At 40.2% G+C, this 24,384-nt stretch overlaps 1 protein-coding gene across 4 annotated transcripts in view; it reads left to right on the forward strand.

Annotated features, from left to right (window-relative positions):
• Positions 1-24,384, forward strand: part of raph1a (Ras association (RalGDS/AF-6) and pleckstrin homology domains 1a) — a 95,039-nt gene that overhangs the window by 13,092 nt on the left and 57,563 nt on the right. For all 4 annotated transcript variants that reach the window (XM_017691713.2, XM_017691714.2, XM_017691717.2 and 1 more), the window contains one exon: positions 10,699-10,767. The gene's annotated coding sequence lies outside the window, so the exon portion shown is untranslated. The remainder of the gene's footprint in view (positions 1-10,698; positions 10,768-24,384) is intronic.

Genomic DNA, 24,384 nt, shown 5'->3' on the forward strand with positions numbered 1-24,384 from the left:
GCGGTATAACGATTTTATTGCCTAAATACAATCTTACACTACCACAATATCCAGTGAGATTGACTCATGTGAGTTATTTCACTAATAGGGCTAGTTTACCATTTAACTCCCAAATTCACTCTTTTTATATAATAGAAATGTTAGGTTTTTCTTGTTAGTTGTGTGTTTACTATTAAGTGTCTTGTTAACATACCTTTTTAAACAAGTTCTGTGACCTTATGAACCCATCAAAATTTTTAAAAGTGGTAAATTGCAAGTTTTTGAGATTGCAGTATGTCTATGTCCAACTTATGAATTCGGTGCAACAGTCATTTAATTGCTTGACTTGTTATTTGTGTCTGAAAATAGAGTTGAAAATGCTATGTAAGTGTTTGGGCCTGAAGCTGTAAAACTGCACCTATTTCACTTCAGCTTGTTGCAGTGTTAAGATCATTAAACATATTTAAACAATGTTTGGTGTATTTGCCAGTGTTGTTAAGTGTCGTATCTTCTGGTCTCCACCTCCGATCGGAATTGGCATCAGCTACACGATAAACAGCAATTTGTATCAACCTCAGAAGAACGCTGAACGATCCATTTCTAAGAAGTTCAGTTTAAAAGGCTAGGAGGGTACTAAGCTGAACACTTGCCTAATACAGTAAGAGAAGTTTAAATTCAGTTGTGATAGTTCTGGCAGTAAATAATGTCATCATACAACTGCGTAAAGGTAGTCTATTGCTGTCTGGTGAGTCAGGTGAATAAACAGTCCTGTGTCACAGCCTCTAGATTGGATTTCACTTGGTTCCACATACTTTTTACGATAATCTGCCTAAACAGGAGACTAGGTGAGTAATCGTGAAGGTATTGTTTGCTCATATTTTAAGACTTCTGGCCCTCATTGCCTGTGTGTGTGTGTGTGTGTGTGTGTGTGTGTGTGTCCATGCACATCTGTATGTCTTTATTTAGCCAAGGCAAGTGGATAATCGCTGTTATTTAAATGAGTAAGCTATCGTTATGTGCTGACTGACCCCTGTGTTTGTGTGTGTGTGTGTGTGTGTGTGTGTGTGTGTGTGTGTGTGTGTGTGTGTGTGTGAACTTCCACACTGTTAAGAAGGTTGCCATGGAAGTAGTTATCAGGGTCTAGCTGGGCACCACCCTTGTTTTAGAAAGTAGTTACCAGAGCTTGGTCCTTCCTTCCATGACCCATCTTCCTTTTTTGACCTTGTAAAGGACAGCTGTTATTGCCTCTTTATATAGTCAGTTCCTTTTTTAAATGGTCCTTGTGGAGTCGTATTAAAAGGACCGCAACAGAAGCATAAACACTCCTTGTAACTTGAGCAAAAATTGGTGGACCTGAATTGCTGTAGGTTGAATGGGTGGATATGTATGAATTTGTTGTTTTTTGTGGCATCATGGATACAATGAAATGTGAATTTTGCAGTTTAGTTTCCACATATGGACTGTATGGACTGGGGAGTGAACTGCACATTTTCAAATGTTACCAGTACTAGCAAAACATGACCCTGTCTATGTATTGCTAACTAATGGATATTTACTTTCATTCATTGTTAGTAGCATGAGCTTTTTGACTGAAGGTGGAGGAGAGGGTTGGGTATGAGTCTCTCTAGCCCGAAACAGTGTCTTTAGAGGGCGGCATCCTGAAGTGGATACTTTGTGTTGTGCCCGCTTGTTCTTTATCTTGGCAGGCTGGCCTGTGATCCGTTGGCAGCGTGATGCTTTTTTTAAGAACCCCTCCCGTAACCGTTTAGCCACACGCTCTCCACCCCATATTTGCATTATTTTCTTTTGTTTTTTGTCCTTTTCTTGGTGTGTTGCAGAATATGAACTTCCCTGCATAGTGACTAAAACAATCCCTCTGTGTTTTGAGGTGGAGAGTATGGTGAGTACCAGATCTGTGTTTCAAATAGCTTTAGTCTGATATATAATATAGAACTGTATAAATATTCATATATATTTGCAAAGTTAGATTATTGGAAGGAAGTTAGATTATTGGACTCACAGTCTTCAAAATTGCAGCCTACCCAGCACAATAAGAGAAATGTTTCATCTCCAATTATGAATAGAATCACTGTTCAGAAGTGGTCCTACTAGTTTCTCTAAAAAATGTGGTGCTGGAGCACGTTTATCTCTACAGTCAAATCAGTATCAGCAGATAATTACATTAAAAAAATTATTGGTTATAACTGTAAAAATGAGAGATATATAAGGACATATTTGTTGTGCTCAGGAAGAGCTAAATGTTTAGTCAATGCTAGACGAGTTTTAGGTTTTTTAGTGCTTAAAATTGTGATATTGTATAGCAAAACGGTGACAGTATACACTGTGGAGATTTGACAGTGCCGAATGCAGAATTGTGAATCTAGTACCATGAATGTATCAAGTCATGCCCTCAGTTAAACGCCTATTCATATAACTGCATCTCTGACCTTCTACTAACAAATGTTACATTTGTCCTCACTGCTAATTCTTGTACATGCTAGGGACTTGCATGGTTTTCATGTTCATGTGTTCAGGTAAGAGTTAATGAACAGATAATCGGTTAACTGTAGAGAAGGAAAAAAAAACGTCAAAAAGGGCTGAAATGTTACGGAAATGTTAAGCGAATTCGACCGGAATTACTGTCGGACTGTTATCTTACCTTTTTTAGGTGACGGCAATTGTGTTGCACAAAAAATTAGGAATGTGCAGACAAATATTTTTTATGTTATATTATTTAAAACAGCTGCGCGAAGTCAGTAGGTTTTCATATTAGATTAGGCTGTGTCAGATGAGCTGAGCTTAGATACTAGAGTAAATGGTTTCAACACTGGATGTTGAAGAGGACTCGTCATCTTCTACACAAGGTCTTTTTCTTCATTGAATGATGTGTCAACATGTTTGTCAGAGAATAATGCTGCAAGCCTCTCATCTTTGACAACGTGATCTTAGCATATAATTCATATTAAGGCAGTTTTGGTTTAGAGTAACAAAGTGTAATATAACATACATATTACTCGCAAATACAAGCAAACTTGCTATATTTTATCTCCTGTTAAAACAAACATTTCACTGAACTGATAGTCTTTGTATTTTCTATGTCTCTATATTTCAGTATTTAAATACTGGCATAAAAGTGTACCCATTCCTACTGGATGTAGTTCCAATTTCTACATTTTATAAGTGTTTATATATAAGCTTTAGCTTCAGCATCAACAAATATGCATGACAGATATTGGCATTGTCCCATGGTCCCCATATCAGTGCATGCCTATAAAAAACAATGTATATTAGCCTAAGTTTGTGTATCTTTTGATCAGTTGAGTAATTTTCATTGGGCCACAAAGAGTGGATGCTGATGACAAGCATTTGAGATAAGCCTGTGTGTCTTAAGTGGAACTGAATAAAGATCCAATCAAATGAAGTAACTGCCTATATACATTGTACAAGGACACATATGGGGAGAACACTGTGGTCACAAGTGAAACAAGTTGCTGGGGCCAACAGTGTTCAGCCTCATGTAAATCAGAAGCTTTGGCTCCTAGGGCAGTGCACACCTACACTTCTTCTTCCTGAAGAATGTTGCAAGTGTCCACCTTCTGCTGAGCACAGCCAATCCTCCTCCTCTGTGCTGTAATATTTGATCTTTTGTAGTGCTGATCTTGTCATTGCTGGTACATTCCTGTTGTTGCATGTGCAGTAAAATATTTGATCTTTTGTAGTGCTGATCTTGTCATTGCTGGTACATTCCTGTTGTTGCATGTGCAGTAAAATATTTGATCTTTTGTAGTGCTGATCTTGTCATTGCTGGTACATTCCTGTTGTTGCATGTGCAGTAAAACACCATGTGTGTCTTCTGAAATGGATCAGTCTGACCCACCAGTGGTGCCCAGCATGGGGAAAGCAATCAACTCCCACGCGATTAAAACTGAGACACATTGTGCGAGTGTGATAACGCTGTTACTGTAGTGTGAAAATGGAGCTGATTTGGGAAATGTAGCTGCCTCCCTCAGGCTCTGGTGTGGATTTACAGTTCAGGAATGTTTGGGTTGCATTGGTTGAACTCCTACATGGACTTTCTCTCCTCCCTGCAGTGCTTCAATCACTTTTCCTGCCTGTCAGCAGGAGTGACGTTTCTTAGGCCTGCTCAGATTTCCAAGTTGATGATTCGTTTTCCTATAAATTCATGATTTTGGACATAGAAGTTCATAGATATGCATCAGTCAGTCCTGATGTACAAACACTACACTGCTTTTACTGGAGAGGCAGACAGTCTGCGAACTGATTGATGTAGACGAGCTGTCAGAGAAGGGTAGAGGCATCATACTGGTCAAGGCTTTCCATCATTCTTTTTTTCACCTAGTCAGAAATTGTCTGGAGCTCTTGCCTGTTATTCTCTCTGGCAGTAAACAACAGTAGTCCTGCTGAAAATCCTGCCAATCTTCCTTCATTATCCTCAGTCTAGGTTCCTATGTTTCTGCATAGACCATTTTTATAGATCATCCACCAAGTTCTTGATATTACTATGTTAGCTCTATGCTCCTCACATGCTTTATTGTATTGCAGTAATCTGTGCAAGAGTGTTTTGCTAAGTTCTCTAGCTGGGCGTCCTGTGAGGCTGTTTTCCTAAACCAAGCATGTGCAAATTAAGGCCTTCTGGTGGATGAGAACACCCAAGGGAGCTTTCAGCTCACTTCTTCTCTGGCCATGGTTGCTGTTTTCTTTGAGATGGCCCATATTTGGCCTGGCTATCCCAAGGTCTGTAGCAGGATGTGAAATAGATAAAAAAAAAAACAGAAACAAAAAAAATGTATTCTGTGTTGGACAAATGGCGATAACACCATATGACGCAACAAGAAGAATCAAGCGGACCCATATGTGGTCATGAGACCTCAGCTGCTCAGAGCACCAAAGGAGAAACTCGTACAGAGAATCTTTGTGCTAGAAGTAGCTGTCTTTCTTGACCAGCTTCATTCCAGTGCCTACATGGTCCATGTCTTTAGCTCATCACTATAGTATACAACTCACATCTGGTCCCACACTCAGCATCTTCATGCTTCTACACATCCCTGGAGCTCAAAGATCTCCAGCTCTGAAAACACGTCACAGTCCGCACATCACTCACTGGTGAATAATCAGATCAGTTGACATGCCTGTAACAGATGTGGGCTGAACAGTTCTCTGGACTGGATGGTCAGGTTCATGTAGGAACTGGTTTCAGACTATGACAAATTGTTGAGATTGAGAACCAGGTGCATAATAACTTGTCTGAAATTAGCATTCAGTCATTTTTTAATATAATTTACTATCCATTGTTTCATTGTTTGCTGTATAACTATTTAATCCTTCTCCACTGCTGCAAAATACTTAATGTAACTTGCTTTAACTCTACATTTGCAGTAATAGAAAAAGCTTCCTTAGACTTCACTGGTTTTAAGAAATTTGAACAGTAAAAGTAGTCTGTCTGCCTGACCCCATTTTGCCTACTCTAGTTTCTGTCTAATTTGCTCTTCTGTGAGCTACTCACACTCTAATTATGCCTAGAAGTGCCAACCATGAAGCTGAAAAAGTGCACCTCTTAAATATGCATAAGGGAGAACTCCCAGGTGAGTATTTCAGTCCCTTTACAGAGAGTCCAGGGAAGGCCATGATCTCCAGCGTAGGCCAGCTCTGTATTATTGCGGCAGTGCAGTATATGTGAAAGCTTGATTAGCTTTACTTCCTAGTCCCACTGACCCACTAAAGGCTTCTAGACTTGAGTGCCTCTCCTCACACGCTGGTGGCAGTGCTTCTGCTGTCTCTCAGGCTCTCTGGTTGCTTAATTATTTCGATTTTATGCTGAACTGTGGTATCTATATAGACTTGTGACATGGTTCGGCCTCTGGTGGTGCAGTTGCACAGGGCGTCAACACCCCAAACCCACCAACTACAGTGACAGCCCTGAGGCGGGCTAGAGCAGCCTTGATACAGAGGAGAGAAGTGTGTCTGTCTTTGAAATTAAAGCTTCAGGGTCTTTCTCTCCCTCTCTCTCTCTGTCTCTCTGTCTCTCTCTCTCTGACTCTCTCTTTCTCCATATCTGTCTCTGCATGCAGCTGCCTTCTACATCTGTGGGAGAAGTGATTCTGAATGAATGTGCATGTTTGTGTGTGCATGTTTATGTGCGTGTTCTTTTGCTTTCATTAGCTTCACACTGTCCGTATTGTCTGAATGAAAGTGTGTATTTCTGAATGAATCTGCTCCAAGCAGCAAGGCCTGTGAATAATCCTACAGATTAGGGCTGCAAAACCATACATTTTTATGCACAATTCTGATTTCTTTACAGGCAATTTATTCAAGGTTTTAGGAAAGTTTTTTTTTTAGAAAGACAGAAACATTTTTAAATGAAAATAAACAACTTAACTGAAAAATTAATCAGTTAAGCCAGCGGTCTGTCAGGAGTGAATATTCTACAGATTTTGTTTGTACACCTCTACTAGAGATGGAGGAATGGTGTGTTAGTTGAGATGGACAGTGAGGCCCAGGTTTGGGTCAGTAGTCGTGTCTGATTAGTTCTGGTTTATTTGCCAGTAAAGTGATGCGGTGTGACAGCTCTGCTGCGCTGAGCATCTCTGCTCCACATCTCTGCTGCAGTAGTACAGTACCACTGACCTGCAACCCCCCCTTACTACAGCATAATACTGCATAATGCAATATCCACACTTCCCATCTCTCTCTCTTTCTCTCTCTCACTCTCTCTCTCACTCGCTGTCTCTCTGTCTTTCTTGTTCTATTTCTCTCTCCTGCCTCTTTCTCTTTCATCTTTTCTTTTTCTTTCTTTATCTCTCTCTTGCTTTCTTTCTGTTTATTTTTTGTCTTTTCTTTTTTCTTTTGCCACTCACACTCTCTTGTTAGCTCTCTCTTTCTCTTTTCTTACATCTTGGTACAGCTCTCACATCTCACTCTCTCTCTCTCTCTCTCTCTCTCTCTCTCTCTCTCTCTCTCTCTCTCTCTCTCTCTCTCTCTCTCTCTCTCTCTCACTCTCACTCTCACTCACTCACACTCTCTCTCTCTCTCTCTCTCTCTCTCTCTCTCTCTCTCTCTCTCTCTCTCTCACTCTCACTCTCACTCTCACTCTCACTCACTCACTCTCTCTCTCTCTCTCTCTCTCTCTCTCTCTCTCTCTCTCTCTCTCTCTCTCTCTCTCTCTCTCACACTCTCTCTCTCTCTCTCTCTCTCACTCTCTCTCTCTCACTCTCTCACTCTCTCACTCTCACTCTCTCACTCTCTCTCTCTCTCTCTCTCTCTCTCTCTCTCTCTCTCTCTCTCACTCTCCTCTGTTTTTCATTACTTTCTCTCTGCCCTTTTTTCTTTAGTTCTCTGCCTCAGTGTCTATCTCCTCCCCTCTCTGCCTCATGCTTCTTTCTTTCCTGTGCTGTAATTCATTTATATCTGGAATGGGGATGCATGTGTCAGATGTGCTGTGTGTGGCTGGAAGGACACAGGCTGTGGGAGAGCCGATTCCAGAGCTAATCACCCCATTGTGTCCAGTGTTGCCAGTGTGAAGAGAATGTGATGAGTTCAGGGACATTGGCCCTCGTTTAGTTTCCCGCTGCTGCAGCTGAGTGCTACTGTTTGATTTGAATTTCAAATGGCAGTGGCTGTCGTGGCTGGAGGTGAGGCACAGAGGTCTTGCTGGTTTAGTGGTTTAGGAGCTCTCGTCTCTCTTGCGCTGAAGAAGGGTTAAAGGGACCGGGATGCTGGGATTTGACCATAAATGAACTCATATGTTTTTGTTTTTGTTGAAAGAACAAGACATTGCACCAGAACAGCATTACATAAACTCACAAGCTCAGTGATAATACTTCGTCTGCTGTTTAATGTACTGTGGCAGTGGAGGTAACTTAAACTCATGTGCTGCTTAAAAACCTTTCACATCCTTGCACTGCTTGAACTGGGTAGCAGAATGCATTGCTATTGTGTCAGTGATTGAAATTAGGGGTTGCACCATACCACTTTTTCCTTTCAGATGATACTGAAACCAATACTGATCCAATATGTTTTCTTTGAAAGCTTTGTTTTTTACTGAAACACTTCACTTAAAACAGTCATACTCAAATTACTCATATAGTACTCATATAGTCTGTGGATGAGTTAGACCGATCATAAGCAATCAAACACCCACATCATACATACATGACAACACAACCACAAGTAATTGGCAGCCTGATGCACTACTTTCAGTGCTCAACTCTCAAGCCAGAAAAGGTCTTCTTGCCAAAATAACAGGCCTGGATCATATTTTTAGAAGAGAATCACAAATTAAACCACAAACACAATACTGAACAGAAAAATCCCAAATTCGATATTTTTTCCGACTCATTACTCTGCATAGCTAACAATGTAACGTCACACTATACGGGTAAGCAATACAGCAGTATTTAGCCTTATCATCAATTACGTCACATTACATCACAGTATGCTTTCTGATTATGTAGTGGATATCGTGCCTGCATGTGTCATTAAAGCATAATTAGATCTGTCTTATTGGATTTAGGCCAGTGCAGTGTGTGTGAAATGTTGAATAAAAATGATTGTATTCATAGTTGCTTTGATTTTTTTTTTTTTTTTTTTTTTTTTTTTTTTGTGGTACAACTAATTCATTTTGTCTGTTCCAACTTATTAAAGTTAAGAAACATTTTGAGAAATTTTAAGAAAAGTATTTTGATCCGTATGAAGTATCTTGAAGATCTCTTGAAGTATTGTGATGTTAATGGTGATGGTGGGCAACATGGAACAAATATGACACAGTATGAGTTTAGGTGATATATTTAAGGCTTATTTTGTTACCAGAGTCATAGCATTGAATTCACTGATTTCATTCTTTTTTTCCTCACCAATATTTAACAAGGGAATTTTAAAGTAAATAGCAAAAATAAGCAAAAATAAAAAGGAAATTCCAAAACCAAATAAAAGTAAAACAGAAAAACAAACCAAAAACACAGTGTTTATTGTAATATCTTGTGTGGTAATGGAGCGGTTTGTTTCTTACTTTTACAGGTCTTATCTTGCCTTCTAGTCTTACATTATATCTTGATCGTTTCAGAACAGGAACAGCCTAATGGCTGGCATGTTATGAAATGTGTGCAAGTGGAACATGAAACACACACACACACACACACACATGCTGAAGGGAAATAGATTTAGACTGCTGCCCTTTGAATGGGTGATCTAGCAAACAGCTGCTCAGCTGACTTGGAGAGGAAGTGTGTGTGATGGCAGTGCATTTTCATGTTATATATAGACCGTCCCAACTAAGCCATACACACCCTTCTCGCAGCTGACCGTTTAAATGCCACTGTTGGTGGCATCTGTCCCTCTGACCAGCTCTATTCTCAGCCTCCTGCATGTGTGAACTAGAGTCGTTTTATCTCACATCCTCCTGCTGACCACTTAAAATATTTCTTGGGGCTGTTAATGCAGTATGATTTACTGCTAATCATGATGGCCAACATAACACATTTCCTTACATACATAAAGTGTGCCAGGTTTCAGCATTCCCGAGACTAGGAGTCTTCCGGTTATTGATCCGAAGGTATACAGCGCTGTGTGAAAGTCACAGCCTTCATTTATTTAACTTCTAGTCAGAACAGCTAATAAGAACAAGTTATGCATTTTTCAGCGTCAGGAAAAAAGAGAATAATATATATTATTATGAATCCAAGTAATCCCAAACACATTCAGTAATGTTGGGGTCTGGACTCAGTAAGGCCTCTTGAGTTGTCTTCTTACAGTGGAAGGATGGAAAGAAACTCCTGTGGATTTCTTCAAATCTGAAGCAAGAGTGGAGCTTGATTTTCTCCTCTTTGTTAAAGAGGATGTTCTGATGGTGACACTTTTGGTTTTTCTCCCAGGTCTTGCACAGTTGATAGGAGTCCTGTTCTCTCCATCTTTTTAAATAATTTTGTTAACTCCACTTTTGGAAAATCCTATTTTTCCAATTATTTGCAATCATTATAATTTATCTCACTTATTCTCTTTCTTTATGCAAGTGGATTATCTTCTATCTGATCTCCTCAGACATTTCACCTAAAAATGAACAGCTTTTATTTAACGTCTGTTTTTACTGTGAATTAAATAAAGGCAGGCTGGTCTGTGACTTTTGCACAGTACTGTATCATCTGTTGTCAAAGGAGTCTTGGTTTCTCTCAAGGTTCCTTAGGGAGTTTTTACTGTGCCTGTTGTTCACAGCTTGCTTAATACAGGTCTGAATCAGATTTTACTAAAGCCACTTTGTGACAAAGTCCATTGTAAAAAGTTCTATAGAATTCAAGTGGATGGATTATGAATCTTCTTTTTGAAACAGACAGCCTTTAGTTTGTGAGTGGAGGTGTTATTTTGGTTTTGGTTGAACTGATTTGAATTCCAAAGAGAATGTTGACCTAAATCAGGGATTGCTGGTAAAATGTACATTTTAGTAGGTCACATTTGGGTATATTACTTTTGAATTTCAGAGATTCAGTCTAGACAAGCCTTTCACTAGTAGCTAACGATAGCTCTATGCTGTACAGTCCGGCCCCAGGCGCTGTACTGTATTTGAGACCAGAGAATTTATGTTTGTTGGATTTATGCTTACGTTGCAGAACCCAAGCTCTGAGTGGATTGGTTTTGGCCTTTCCAGTCAGCAGAAATGAATTACTGTGAAAGGCAAACCCGAATTAATCCTTTTTAAATGTTTTTTGACAGGTTGACTGAGGGCTCATTTTCATTCCGAAGTCTCTGTCAGCTTGGAACAGTAGCAGAACTCAACCAAAGGTAAGAACTTCTCAGCTGCAGCACGTAAAAGCAAAGCCCCGTTTGAAATGTTTATTGCTTCTTTACGGAATTGCTGGAAATTTTATTACAGTTTCTTGGCTCATTAATTCTTTCTTTTGTCCTGAAAGAAGCTAGGGTACTACTAGGCCATAGAAAGTTATGATCTCTCTCACATTGTGGTTTTCCCTGCCTTAAACAATCCATTATTGTTTATTTAACAGAGCTATGAATTTTTCCATACAGAATGATGACAGTTTTGAAAAGAACATAATGGTGGGGGCCGAGCAGACAATTTAAAATCGACCTCAAATGGGTGGGTTTGACTAAATCTCACATAACATTGGCTGAAGGTGGGGGTTTCGCAGTGAGCTTGCCAGTAAGTCTTACTTGGGTGGATTATTCCATGTAAAAGTAAAACCATGTGGTGGTCGTAGAGGACTCTGCGAGTGCTCTCCTTTGGAAGTCTCTGATGTTCCTGAATTACAGCCCTCTGTGTCTGCTGGCCTGTTATCATGGTGCTAGGGCTGCAGCTCACCGCAGATTCCATCACACACGTTCATGGCCCTACTGTCATTAACCCCCTCCTGTCCCAGTGAGGGGAAACTTCAGCGCCATACTCCCTTCAGGCCCAGAGGATGAAGGGGCGGGGAACACGTGTGGTCATCTCTTCTGAAGATGCCTGCTTTAGCTCCGTGCTAATGAGAGGGGACAGTGGAGGCAGACGTCAGGCCCATCTGGGTGCTTCACCAGCACGGGTCGAGCACCCAGCAGCTTTGGTTTCCTGGAACAATAATTAGAAATGTCATTTTTCTTCCAGCCCCAGGAGGGTTAGTGTTGGTGCTGTGTTTGGGCCGTTACCAGATCACCCGCCTGTCTGAGGAGGAACGTGTGGGGAGCTCCAGAGACATTTATCCTGCGCCATTCTGGGGGAAATGAAGTCATTTCATTGTTTTCTTTAGGCCTGGGAAAGCTTGAAGTACATTGCCTGCAGTAAAGAACATCTTTAGCTGATAGCATAACCTAATTGTTGGCTTTATTATGAAGAAACAAAGTTTTTTTACTCTCTATAATTTCATGACTCAGCCAGCCATGGCTTGTACTAATGACACCTCTTAGCAATGGGGAGCCAGAATGTCAGTAGCCTTAAAGCAAAACAAAAATATTTGTTATATTCCAGGACCTGCCTGAAGAACTCAAAGCTTTCTCTGGTATCTCTGCAAAGGCATCAGGTTCCTAATTGCACTCATTCTAATAGAAACAGAAGCTGAAAAATGTGCAGCTCTTGGGCAGCACTGCTTGTTATTGTGCTCCTGTGTGCTGTTCTTGGCCCCTGAGGCGGCTCCTGACTTCTCACACTGCTCAGATGAGTTCAGCTGCTGTCTGACTCTCACACGACCCAGTCACCACACAGGCCCTAGATCTCTAGGGCCCACTGTAGTTGTCTCCTTTTAGCATGAAATGTAGTCAGTGAGATTTAAAGGGACGCTATCCAAAATGAAAAATTTCACTACATCTGTTGTAAACATACCTTCTCACTTCTTACAGCTGTGCTGTAAGAGACTTCCTGGTTTTCATGTGCCCATATCATAGGAAACCAAAATTTCCTCACTTTCTTGAAATTCTTGAAATAAAAGTTTGATGTAGAATGTAAACACTGTTATGCTTTCAACACATACCATTCTTTTCTCAGTTCATGCAGTCCATATATGGAAATTAAAATGCAGAAACGTTTGAATTCAGTGTTTTTGTGATGAGACCGTCACAAATATGGCCATGTGCACCTTCAACCTAAAGTAGTTTAGCTCCACCCATAAACGCTCATGTAATGAGGAGTGTTTCAGCCCGGACAGCTCAGTCTTAAAGGCACAGTAACAAAAACAGCCTGGTTAATTCTAAGGGATAAAGAGAAGTTGAAGAATGGTCATGTAAAAATGAATTATAACTGTTCTTGGCACATAAATCCCAATTGTTATTAGTGGAACTCTGGTATAAAAAACAAGAAAAATGTAGGATATGGGATCTTTAAAGATAAGGAAAATCCCCTTCTGGTGGGAAGATGGAAATATACACTGCCTGGCCAAACAAAGGTCACACACACTAATATTTCATTGGTTGCTTTTAGCTTTGATTACGGCACGCGTTCACTGTGGCATCGTTTCCACAAGCTTCTGCAATATCACATTTAACTCTGTCCAGAGTTGCATTCATTTTTCTTCAAGATCTTGTATTGATGATGGGAGATTTGGACCATTGCGCAAAGTCTTCTCCAGTACATCCCAAAGAGTCTCGCTGGGGTTCAGGTCTGGACTCTGACAGGTCTCATGCTCTCTGAACCACTCTTTCACAATTTGAGCCTGATGAATCCTGGCATTGTCATCTTGGAATATGCCTGTGCCATCAGGGAAGAAAAAAATCCATTAATGGAATAACCTGGTCATTCAGTATTTTCAGGAAGTCAGCTGACCTCATTCTTTGGGCACATAATATTGCTGAACCTAGACCTGACCAACTGCAGCAATCATAGCACCGCCCCCACAGGCTTGTACGGTAGGCAGTAGGCATGATGGGTGCATCACTTCAGCCGCCTCTCTTCTTACCCTGATGCACCCATCACTCTGGAACAGGGTAAATCTGGACTCATCAGACCACATGAACTTCCATTGCTCCAGAGTCCAATCTTTATGCTCCCTAGCAAATTGAAGCTGTTTTTGCTGGTTAGCCTCACTGATAAGTGGTTTTCTTAAGGCTACACAGGTGTTTAGTCTCAATCCCTTGAGTTCCCTGCACATGTGGAAATGCTCTTGCTTCACGATTAAACATATCCTTGAGTTCTACTGTTGTTATTCTATGATTTGATTCCACCAAACGTTTAAGTGATCGCTAATCACGATCAATCAAGATTTTTTTTTCCGACCACATTCCTTCCTTGAAGATAATATTTCCCCACTCTCCTTCCACTTTTTAATAATGCGTTGGACATTTCTTAACTCGGTTTTAGTAGTTTCAGCAATCTCCTTATATGTTTTCTCTGCTTGATGCATGCCAATAATTTGACCCTTCTGAAACAGATTAACATCTTTTCCACGACCACAGGATGTGTCTTTCAACATGGTTGTTTAACAAATGAGAAGCTTCTCACTGCATCAGTTAGGGTTAAATAACTTGCCAGCTGAAACATGATCACCCATGCAGTAATTATCCAATGGGAGGCTCTTACCTATTTGTTTAGTTAAATCTAGGTGGTGACCTTTTTTTGGCCAGGCAGTGTATTTTAAAAGGCTCTATATGCTTTAGGTGGAAACTGTTTGATTTTTGTTTCATTTAACAAATGAAAGATCTCTAACCAATTGAGGTTAGTGTGCTAATACAAGCAAACACCACAGATGCATGCATTATCCTTAAGATCAGAGCAAAGAACACTTAGAGAGGAAAAGATACAAGAATTCTGATGAGTTTATGAGGGATGCAGTGATGCAAAACAAATACTACACAACTTGGCAAATAACATTAAATGGTACTTTTAGGCCTGAATGGCTCTTTAGCACAGCACAGTGTTTTCAGGATCTCTGAATTACATAGCTTTGTGGTTCTTACAGTAGGTAGCATTTTCAAGCTGAAGGAGAAGTCTGCAATCTTTCTATTCATATACCACAAATCTCTGTTTTGTCTTCCTTTGTTTTGTGGTAAAGAAGTTTTAACAGAATGGCTGCTACTTTTTGGAATTCTTGGAGATAAGGAAAGTATGTGTGGCTACAGGAAGTGATGGAACGGTGTCAGTGTACTGTGCGTACTGAATGAGGGTAGAGGAGGGTAGCTAAGTGTTTTCTTTTGCTCATTTCTCTGCTCTTCCTCCTGAGCGTGTCACCATGTCCTGCTTATTTTTTTCTGTTATCCTCCTCCACTCACTCTCTCTTTCTTTCTCTCTCTTTCCCTTTCTTGTATTATACTCTGAGTGATATACAGTCCTTTACATCACTTGTTTATTGCTAGTAGTTCCTGCAGTGTGTGGGATAAGCTGTTTGTGGCACTAGTAAATATCTGATCAGAGATTTCAGAGAACTGGAGTGCAGTTTAAATATATTTGCTTGAGCTCAAGTTGGACCACTTCTTGCCATGAGGGTTTAACAGGCCATTATTGTGTATGCACAACAAGTTATTTTGTGTACATTCTTGCCATGTTGGCTGCTATTCAGGCCCTCTGGGTCTGCTTGAAAGGCCACATGAGAGGCAACAGCGAATGCTATTGATTAATAATGTGACACATTATGTCCTTTTGCATGCTCACAGTGCTCAGAGCCCTCCTGCTGTGTATGAATGGAGCATCAGCTGCACTGGCTCATTCAAAATCATAAAATTTTAATGAAAGGCACTGCCCACTGTGGCCACTCCTCTTCATGATGGGACAAAGCAATAATAAGTAATGATAAAATGTCCACTTTTTATTTAAATCCATGTCAAGGGAATGGCAGATGGGGGACCCTCATTTCCACAAGTGCCTTGTGCCAGACTGTGTTGCCCCTAGTGTCACCTCTCATAGTGTTAGTGCAGTTTGAGATTTCAAGGTCATACAGTGCATCCGGAAAGTATTCACAGCGCTTCACTTTTCCACATTTTGTTTTGTTACAGCCTTATTCCAAATTGAATTAAATTAATCTTTTTCCTCTAAATTCTACACAAAATACCCCATTGTGACCATGTGAAAAACGTTTTCTCGAGAGTTTTGAAAATTTATTAAAATTAAAAAACAAAGAAATCATATTTACATAAGTATTCACAGCCTTTGCTTAATACTTTGTAGAACCACCTTTGGCAGCAACTACAGCCTCAAGTCTTTTTGAATATGATGCCACAAGCTTGGCACACCTATCTTTAGGCAGTTTTGCCCATTCTTCTTTGCAGTACCTCTGAAGCTCCATCAGGTTGGATGGGAGACGTCTGTGCACAGCCATTTTCAGATCTCTCCAGAGATGTTCAATCGGATTCAAGTCTGGGCTCTGGCTGGGCCACTCCAGGACATTCACAGAGTGGTCCTGAAGCCACTGCTTTGAGATCTTGGCTGTGTGCTTCGGATCGTTGTCCTGCTGAAAAATGAACCGTCGCCCCAGTCTGAGGTCAAGAGCGCTCTGGAGCAGGTTTTTATCCAGGATGTCTCTGTACATTGCGGCATTCATCTTTCCCTCTATCCTGACTAGTCTGCCAGTTCCTGCTGCTGAGAAACATCCCCATAGCATGATGCTGCCACCACCATGCTTGACTGTAGGGATGGTATTGGCCTCGTGATGAGCAGTGCCTGGTTTCCTCCAAACATGACGCCTGGCATTCACACCAAAGAGTTCAATCTTTGTCTCATCAGACCAGAGAATTTTGTTTCTCATGGTCTGAGAGTCCTTCAGGTGCCTTTTTGCAAATTCCAGACGGGCTGCCTTGTGCCTTTTACTAAGGAGTGGCTTTCGCCTGGCCACTCTGCCATACAGGCCTGATTGGTGGATTGCTGCAGAGATGGTTGTCCTTCTGCAAGGTTCTCCTCTCTCCACGGAGGAACGCTGGAGCTCTGACAGAGTGATCATTGGGTTCTTGGTCACCTCCCTGACCAAGGCCCTTCTCCCCCGATCGCTCAATTTAGACGGCCGGCCAGCTCTAGGAAGAGTCCTGGTGGTTCCGAACTTCTTCCATTTACGAATGATGGAGGCCACTGTGCTCATTGGGACCTTCAACGCAGCAGTAATTTTTCTGTATCCTTCCCCAGATTTGTGCCTCGAGACAATTTTGTCTCGGAGGTCTACAGACAATTCCTTTGACTTCATGCTTGGTGTTTGCGCTCTGACATGCAGTCAACTGTGGGACCTTATATAGACAGGTGTGTGCCTTTCCAAATCATGTCCAATCAACCACAGGTGGACTCCATTTAAGCTGTAGAAACATCTCAAGGATGATCAGTGGAAACAGGATGCACCTGAGCTCAATTTTGAGCTTCATGGCAAAGGCTGTGAATACTTATGTAAATATGATTTCTTTGTTTTTTAATTTTAATAAATTTTCAAAACTCTCGAGAAAACGTTTTTCACATGGTCACAATGGGGTATTTTGTGTAGAATTTAGAGGAAAAAGATTAATTTAATTCAATTTGGAATAAGGCTGTAACAAAACAAAATGTGGAAAAAGTGAAGCGCTGTGAATACTTTCCGGATGCACTGTAGTCACACCTCTCATTAGTTCAGTTTGAGATTTAAAGGCCATGCTCTGTGAAACATAAGAAAAGGGGGAGTAGTTTTGTTGTTAACACGATACTATTTTGAAAGAACACTATTGCAGTATCGAATCACAGTCGACCTACTGTATATTCTTAAACTGTGAAATCCACTCGTGCTTTCACAACATTCTACTGTACAGTGTACGTTACATCTTGCAAATACTAAGTTTTGGGTTAGGTATGGTCGCTGTCTTTCTTCTCCGTTACAACTACTCTGTTAATGAGAACAAATGCAACAAATTTCTTTATTGGTCTGTAACCTAGGACAGCCTGAACTAATGAAGATAAAGCTGTTGACAGATATTTGAAGGCTGTAAGCTGCATTCGCGTGTTAGCTTTGAAAGTACTGTCATTCCGTACTTCATAGCATGTAAACCCAGCATTAGATGTAACATATTTCTACTTCATATTCTCCTGTTACCCTGTTAGGCCTCTGCCGATCTGATAGTTAAAAATGAGTAGGGTGTGTTAAGTAGTTATGTTTTCAATACTTTTGCTTCTAAAATGAGTTGAGGTGTCCATGTATTTGAATAACCAAACTCATTTTTAGTTCTATTTTGTGTATGTGTTTTCTTTGGACTCATTGATGTAAGATGGGGTTAAACATCTGTACCTGCACCATACTTACAGAAATAAATACACCAGAAATAAACTGCACAATTATGATTGACATATGCTGTCTGTCAAGAGGTGGCCATGGATACGCAATACATTAAGGGTCATGCTCACACAGATGGAAAATATAAAACCCTTGTTTAAATGCCCTTTTTGCCAGTCTTCGCAGGGTTTCATCTGGGCTCTGAGTTCAGGCCCTGCCTTTCCGCTGGCTCTCGTGGCCATCATTGGGGCCCAGGGGACGGGGTGCATGCCTCAGTGACTAAATTGTATGAAATCTTTTTTTTTGACAGAGTCTTAAACACTTACCTGGGATTCACAAATCTGATTTAGTTGTACATTTATATCTGGGTTTGTGTCAGGGTGTTGGTTCTATGTATTTTTGTTTAGAGCCAACCAAGGCTGATAAGGAGGTTTCTTTATCTCTTATTGGGAACTGAACTCTTGGCGGTTTTTTTATGATTTTTGACAGAGGTTAACGTACCTCTCACTTAGATGTTTTTATTTCACTGTAGTACTGAAGGTAGATTTAGAAACTAGACATGACACCAGAAATATGTACTTGCAAGGACAATTTGGTTTGTTTAGACACTGTTTCAGCTACCAAGTGTTCTGGTCTGTGTTTGCGTTGGACCGTTTGCTGTGGACTGTTAAACCTATGTTGGGATTGGAAAACCTGGCCTGCACTGCAGTGTGCTTTGTCAGGTGTGACCACATTACTGAGCAATGGGTAGGGGGAAACCAGAGCATCTGCCCTGCCTAGCTGGAGATGCTGGACATGGGGAATAGCCACAATCTGTCCCTGGCAGTTTAGACCACACATCCTGCACAGATCTCTGTAGTTCACTACATGTTTTGAGAGCATGCTCAGTCTGGACACTTGTTCTCTAGCACGTTTAAGAAGTGTTTGTAGTGTCTACTGCACTCTCATTTTTCTACAAACAAGTTGTTGTTTAGCTTTAGGGAGAAAGGTTATCAGCACCTCCTCCACTCCGCCAATTTATGGGCTGGTAGAATAAGCTGAGCTGAACTTGTGAGTATCACTAAGTTCTCCACACCCAAATCATAGGCTAATTTGGCAGTCTGGCTGTGTGCTGGTGCCACTGCTCCCATCTCTCGCGGCCAGTCTGATCACTAGAGCTGAAGCCACGCTCTCGTGTGTTGCCAAGGCTGGGAGAGGGAGCCACCATGCATGCTGCGTTGTTGATGGCTCGGCATGCACCATGCATAACGCTTAGTTGTACATGAACAGTGACGTTAGTGTTGTCATTTTTCATCTGTCAAGCGCTTACAGGCATCCTTGAGTTCCTTTGTCTTTCCTGTAATTCTTCATTTATTTCTCTTATTCTTTTACATCATTTATTGGCTGCCATAGTACAGTGAATACTTCTCTTTTACTTGCACACTTTGGAGATTTTTGAGATCTTTATTTTGTAATGAAAATTCAAGCGTACTATAAATGAAGATTTATTACATTATTACAAGATTTGATCATTGATCATACATTGCGACTAGTGTGATGTCCAGGCATATTTAGGGCATGTTTACTCAAGTACTGTCTATATCCTACCTCAGGAACTGCTGTGCTTCTGTATGTCATCTGACAGCGTTTACTCACAGATCACAGCATGTTAATAATCTTCGCACCTGATTTCACAACCTTACCTCATGCTCAGAAACGAGTGCTCTGTTGGTGCTGCACTGTCTTGTTTACTGTGTCTAATGTCTATTTTGTTTATCATAGTTATTGTATTGTTTCTAGACAGTTTTTTTTTTTTGCACACTTATATGCCATAAATGGATGTGATCCACAAAATGTAGCAGTGAGGCACAGTTTTCATGGTTTAACAATGCAGTTAAAGTCTGCAGTGTGGCACTAATTTAAAATGGAAAATGAAAACCAGTGAAAAATGAATGAAAGCCGGTGTTTGATCTAGCCACCGTCCACATATACATGTACACATGAAGTATGAGTGACAGCTACTATGCTTCAAGTCTATTTTCTGCTGAACCACCAAAATGTGGAAAACTCCTCTGACATTTTTACTCACTAGTCACAAAACTGTCATGGAAATGTTCTGCTTTACCAGCAGCAGTGCCATATGATGCTTCTGGGTTAAAACCAAGATAAAGGAGCAGACTTCTATATATCATTAATAACAACTTACAACATTATACAATGGATATTTCACATAAGTAGCCCGAAATAAATAAACAAAATATGTCAGTTCAAACTGTTTAGCCGTATGCACATATTGAAACTGAAATTATTTCACTGCAGCATTTTAAAGTGACTGGTAACCAAATTATGAGAGATAATCAAACTAGATCAAAGAACACACTGTAAAAGTGTGATATAAAAAAAGAAGGCCAAAACTGACACTGTTTTATCCGGCAATCTGGTCAAATAATGCACAGCGTCTGGTCCAACACCATCAAGATCGGGTTTTGCCACGCTTTATTTAGACCACATTTGATAAAAAAAGGCTTTCTGATGACACTGCAGTCTCTTTACAGCTGCAGCAAATTTCCTCTTCAGACAAGTTTCCAGAGCGGAGACTTGTTAAGACCAACTTCCTCTGCATTGTGCTTCGCCACATGGCTCCATGCAATCTCAGGATGCTCTGTCTGACTTGCCTTCCACCACATGTGTGGACTGTCATACTGGGTACAATCAAACAGGCCTTAGCCGTTTTAGCCTTAGTCTATGCCTTGTTTATTTTTTTGCTGGATGCCAGTGACCATTTGGTTTGCTAGCCTAGGTTACATAGATTGTGTTAAGAAGCTCACTGCAGTCAGTGAGTACTTCTTTTTTACATGGCATGGCTCATTTGCTAGTCACACTGAGCGCTTCACTCTGATCTACAATGGTCTCAAAGGTCTCAAATACGTTTCTTAATGCTCTAGGCTTCACTGACCTTTTAGGTTTACTGGCTCATCATCACCAGGTATGGTCAGCCTAGTGCTCCCTTTCTAGAGTTTTTAAAAGTATTCTACACTGGATATTTGTTTGGTGCAGCTGATAATCTGATAAGGTCAGACAATATGGCTAGGGTTTTTCATATCAGGCACCGATGGAGCACTGGTCAAGTGGAGTTTTAATTATGGTCCTTTTTGTGCCTTTATTGCTTTCTCTGCACTTCTGTTCATCCTAGTTGCAATGCATTTTTGCAGCTCTAAATATCCAGACCATGGTTTCCATTGTTGCTGTCATCATGGCAGCACCCACTTAGGAAATACTTCCTGCCTCAGCTGGCAGGCTGAGAGGGGCTCGCTCATCCAGATCATCTTCTATTATGACTGCAGTTGATGGACTATGTGCCGGTGATCCTGGACACTATTAGACATTTTCCAGTCTTGACGATGCAGGCAGTGAATGTCTCTTGCTGGAAAATATTTAGCAGCTTCTACTGTACTGTTAGATTAAAGGATTTTCAGGTTGTTCAAGGTGCAACCTTAGTTGCACTCTAGATGAGTTATAGGACTTTGTTAGTGTTGATCTCACTCATCTCTGGAATCAAAAAGAAGGCTGGTTACATTCTGTGGTTCTGTCAACTCCATTCGACTGTCAGAGCTGTCAGAAACTCTAAATCCATAAGAAGATTCCTAGAAAACCTTTCCCATGTCAGCAGTGTGCTTGTGTTACTAGTTGAACCACCTGTCATATCCTAGTGCAACTTTATTACTATAAGATCTCAGCCTATCTGCAAGCATGCAAAGAAAAGCAAGCGTATTTTAAACTCTGTCATCTGGACATTTATAACTAACGCTTCTCTATTTCTGTTTTTTTCTTCCCCATATGTCTCTTGTCTGTTTATTTTTCTTTTATGTGTGTTGAGAATGTGCTGGCTGCATTTAGATGGATGTCCAATGTGTAATTAAAGCAAAAAATGAAAATACGTTTTCAGTCTGTCCTCCTCTTCAACCCTGTCCTCCATTGCTACCCTGAACTCACCACATGATTGACAAAAGGCAAGTGGTTGGAATACTTGGCGAAGCTTCTGTTCCAGTGTTAAATTTGGTTCCTGGGAAGCAGCTGTGATTGGGCCAAAGCACATCAACCATCCTCAAACCTTGACTCCAAGTAAATATTTAGTACCTTTACGATTGGTTTTTCATGATTATTACGTATCTCAAAGGGGGAAAACTCAATGGAAAAAGTCCCTGTTGTGTTTTAAATGAATCCTCAGGAGTGATGGTTGGAATGGCAACACATTTCTGGGTAACCCTTATATATCAGTTTATGACCATTTAATAGTGTGTTGGACTGTTTTTATAGTTACAGTTCATCATTATTTTTACTGTTTGGAAAATATTAAAGTCACACACATGCCTGCATTCCATTATACTGTATAGATCTCAAGCTAGCTAGAAATACTGAGGTACAGAAATGTTACCTGTATACTTTTCCATCAACATCACTAATCTCACAGGTAAATATGGTGTTAACTGATTACTGTAGGGCAGTGTTCATAAGGCTCCATGACACTTGCATAAGCTTGTTGTGGAAAATGACAAACCTACATAGTAAGAGCCCTTCTTTCCCCATCACCCCCTAAACAAGACCCCTTCTCATATCCCTATGCTTTAAAAAGCTGCACATGCACTTTATTACACATATTGTAATGTACGTAACGTATATATGTATATACTGTGCCATAATCCTTCTGATTAAGGGTCTCTTCCACTTACTGTAGTTACTGCATATTTGTACTTTAACTTGTTGCAATATACATATTTTATAAATATGTGTACATTTACAATTATATTTGCTGCTCTGTTCTTTTAGCTATGCATACTGTAAGTACTTCAGTATTTGATTGTATCTGTACTTATCTCCCATTGCACATTCATTATATTATCTTATTCTATATTTATTTTATTGGATTTTGTTTTATTTTGAGAGAAATTCCTTATGTATCTGGTGTTTGGTGAATAAAGATTTTGGTAAACTTTTATGAAAGATTATTTCAATAGGATCTATGACCCTGTCAGGTGACTCTTTTTTTTCTGACATACACGTTATGTTAACTTGGCTTTGTCATTACAACAAACAAACTAACTTGACTTGGTGGCCAGAGAATTACAGTGTCATGAAATTTACATAAGCGTTCTTAGGAATCTTAGAAATGGTAAAAAGGAAATGGAAAAAAAAATAACAGCCACAGAAATGAACATCAGCTGCCATAACATGTTACATCATTACACCCCAGAGTGTGTAATGACACAAGGAAAATCTGATGTCACCTAACATAGATGTTATGTCAGCTTGACATCAAAGTTGGCAAATTAAATCTTCATGACAAATGACTCCTGCTGGAATAAGTGTTTACGATTGATTTTGCCAGTTGTCATGAATGGCTTACATAGGTGTCGTGTAGCCTTAAGAACACTGCCCTACAGTAAAGTGCTGCCTATATATTTTATAGAAAGCAAAGCCATAGCAATATGTGTTTTTTAATACTGATGAACACAGTATATGTCTGTGGTCTTACTTTACCTGTTATGACAACAAATGTGCTAAAAATCTTCAGTTTTATCTTTTTTTGCTGGCGGCGTGCACGCAAGGTTGTCAGGTTGTTGAAGGTTTGTTAGTGACCCCAGTTAATGAGTTGCAGAAACAGACATTTTTCATTACAGTTCACAAAAACATCCTTATTCTTTAAGAGCAAAGTGCAGCTGTTTAATTAGACACAGAGCCAGTCTTCCACTTCTTCAGCTCATAAATGTCAAAACTTGGTCATAAAAAGGGGAAAAATCCCCCTGTTGAAATCCTATTTTCTGCTAGCGTCCCTATGAGTAGCATGTAAGCTAACAGTGATTCGCATGAACAATTTTTGCCCATTCTAGGTTAAGCACGTTTAATGCTTGTAAAAGTCTTATTTTAATCACGTTGACAAATTGAATCCTTCAGGAAACTGCTGCTGCTGCTGTTTTTTTTTTTTTTTCTTCTTTCATTTTTACCAACTGACTGAAGTGTATTGGTCAGGCTACCATTTGTGCTTATGTGACATCCAAAAGTCCTAGAGTGATATTTTTTTCATATAATTGCTCCCACCTATTGAAAATTATACTATGATTGACTAATTCCACTGTCAGGTCTTAATTAAAGTTTAATCAGACACATTAGGCCTTAGATTCAGCTCCTGAAGACCTAACCAATGGGAGAGCTAACTTTGCTGTATTTATTTAGATATTTAGATAACTTTTCATTGGGTGTTTTAAATGTATAGCTATTTTGTTTCCAAGCAAAATTTGCAAATGAAGAGTACTACTACAGTACTTTGTTTTTTTAGAGTTTTACTGTATTAAAACTCAAAACGTCATCTCACAATAAAGTATGATAATTATATCAAATACAAAGCCCCAGAGGTTTCCCCACTGCTTGGAACACATATCTCTACCCCCAGTTTGGTTGTGCTAAGACTCCCATCTGTACAGCTGTCTGGAGGCCAACTTGCAGCTTGTCCTAAAAGTTTTATTTTTCCACCATGCAGAGCTGAAACCAGACATCACTGATGGACTTTGGTCTTCATATTTCTGCTGTGTGAATTGCTGAAAGGACGCCTTTCATTATTACCTTGGGAGTGTGTGTGTGTGTGTGTGTGTGTGTGTGTGTGTGTGTGTGTGTGTGTGTGTGTGTGTGTGTGTGTGTGTGTGTGTGTATACATGCAGGCATGTGTGTGCAGTTCTGTTGGTTGTGAAGTGAGATACAGGCACATGCTTGTGTTTAAATGTGAGGGAGACCTAGC

The sequence above is a fragment of the Pygocentrus nattereri genome, chromosome 6 (genome assembly GCF_015220715.1).
Source record: "Pygocentrus nattereri isolate fPygNat1 chromosome 6, fPygNat1.pri, whole genome shotgun sequence".
Taxonomy (NCBI): domain Eukaryota; kingdom Metazoa; phylum Chordata; class Actinopteri; order Characiformes; family Serrasalmidae; genus Pygocentrus; species Pygocentrus nattereri.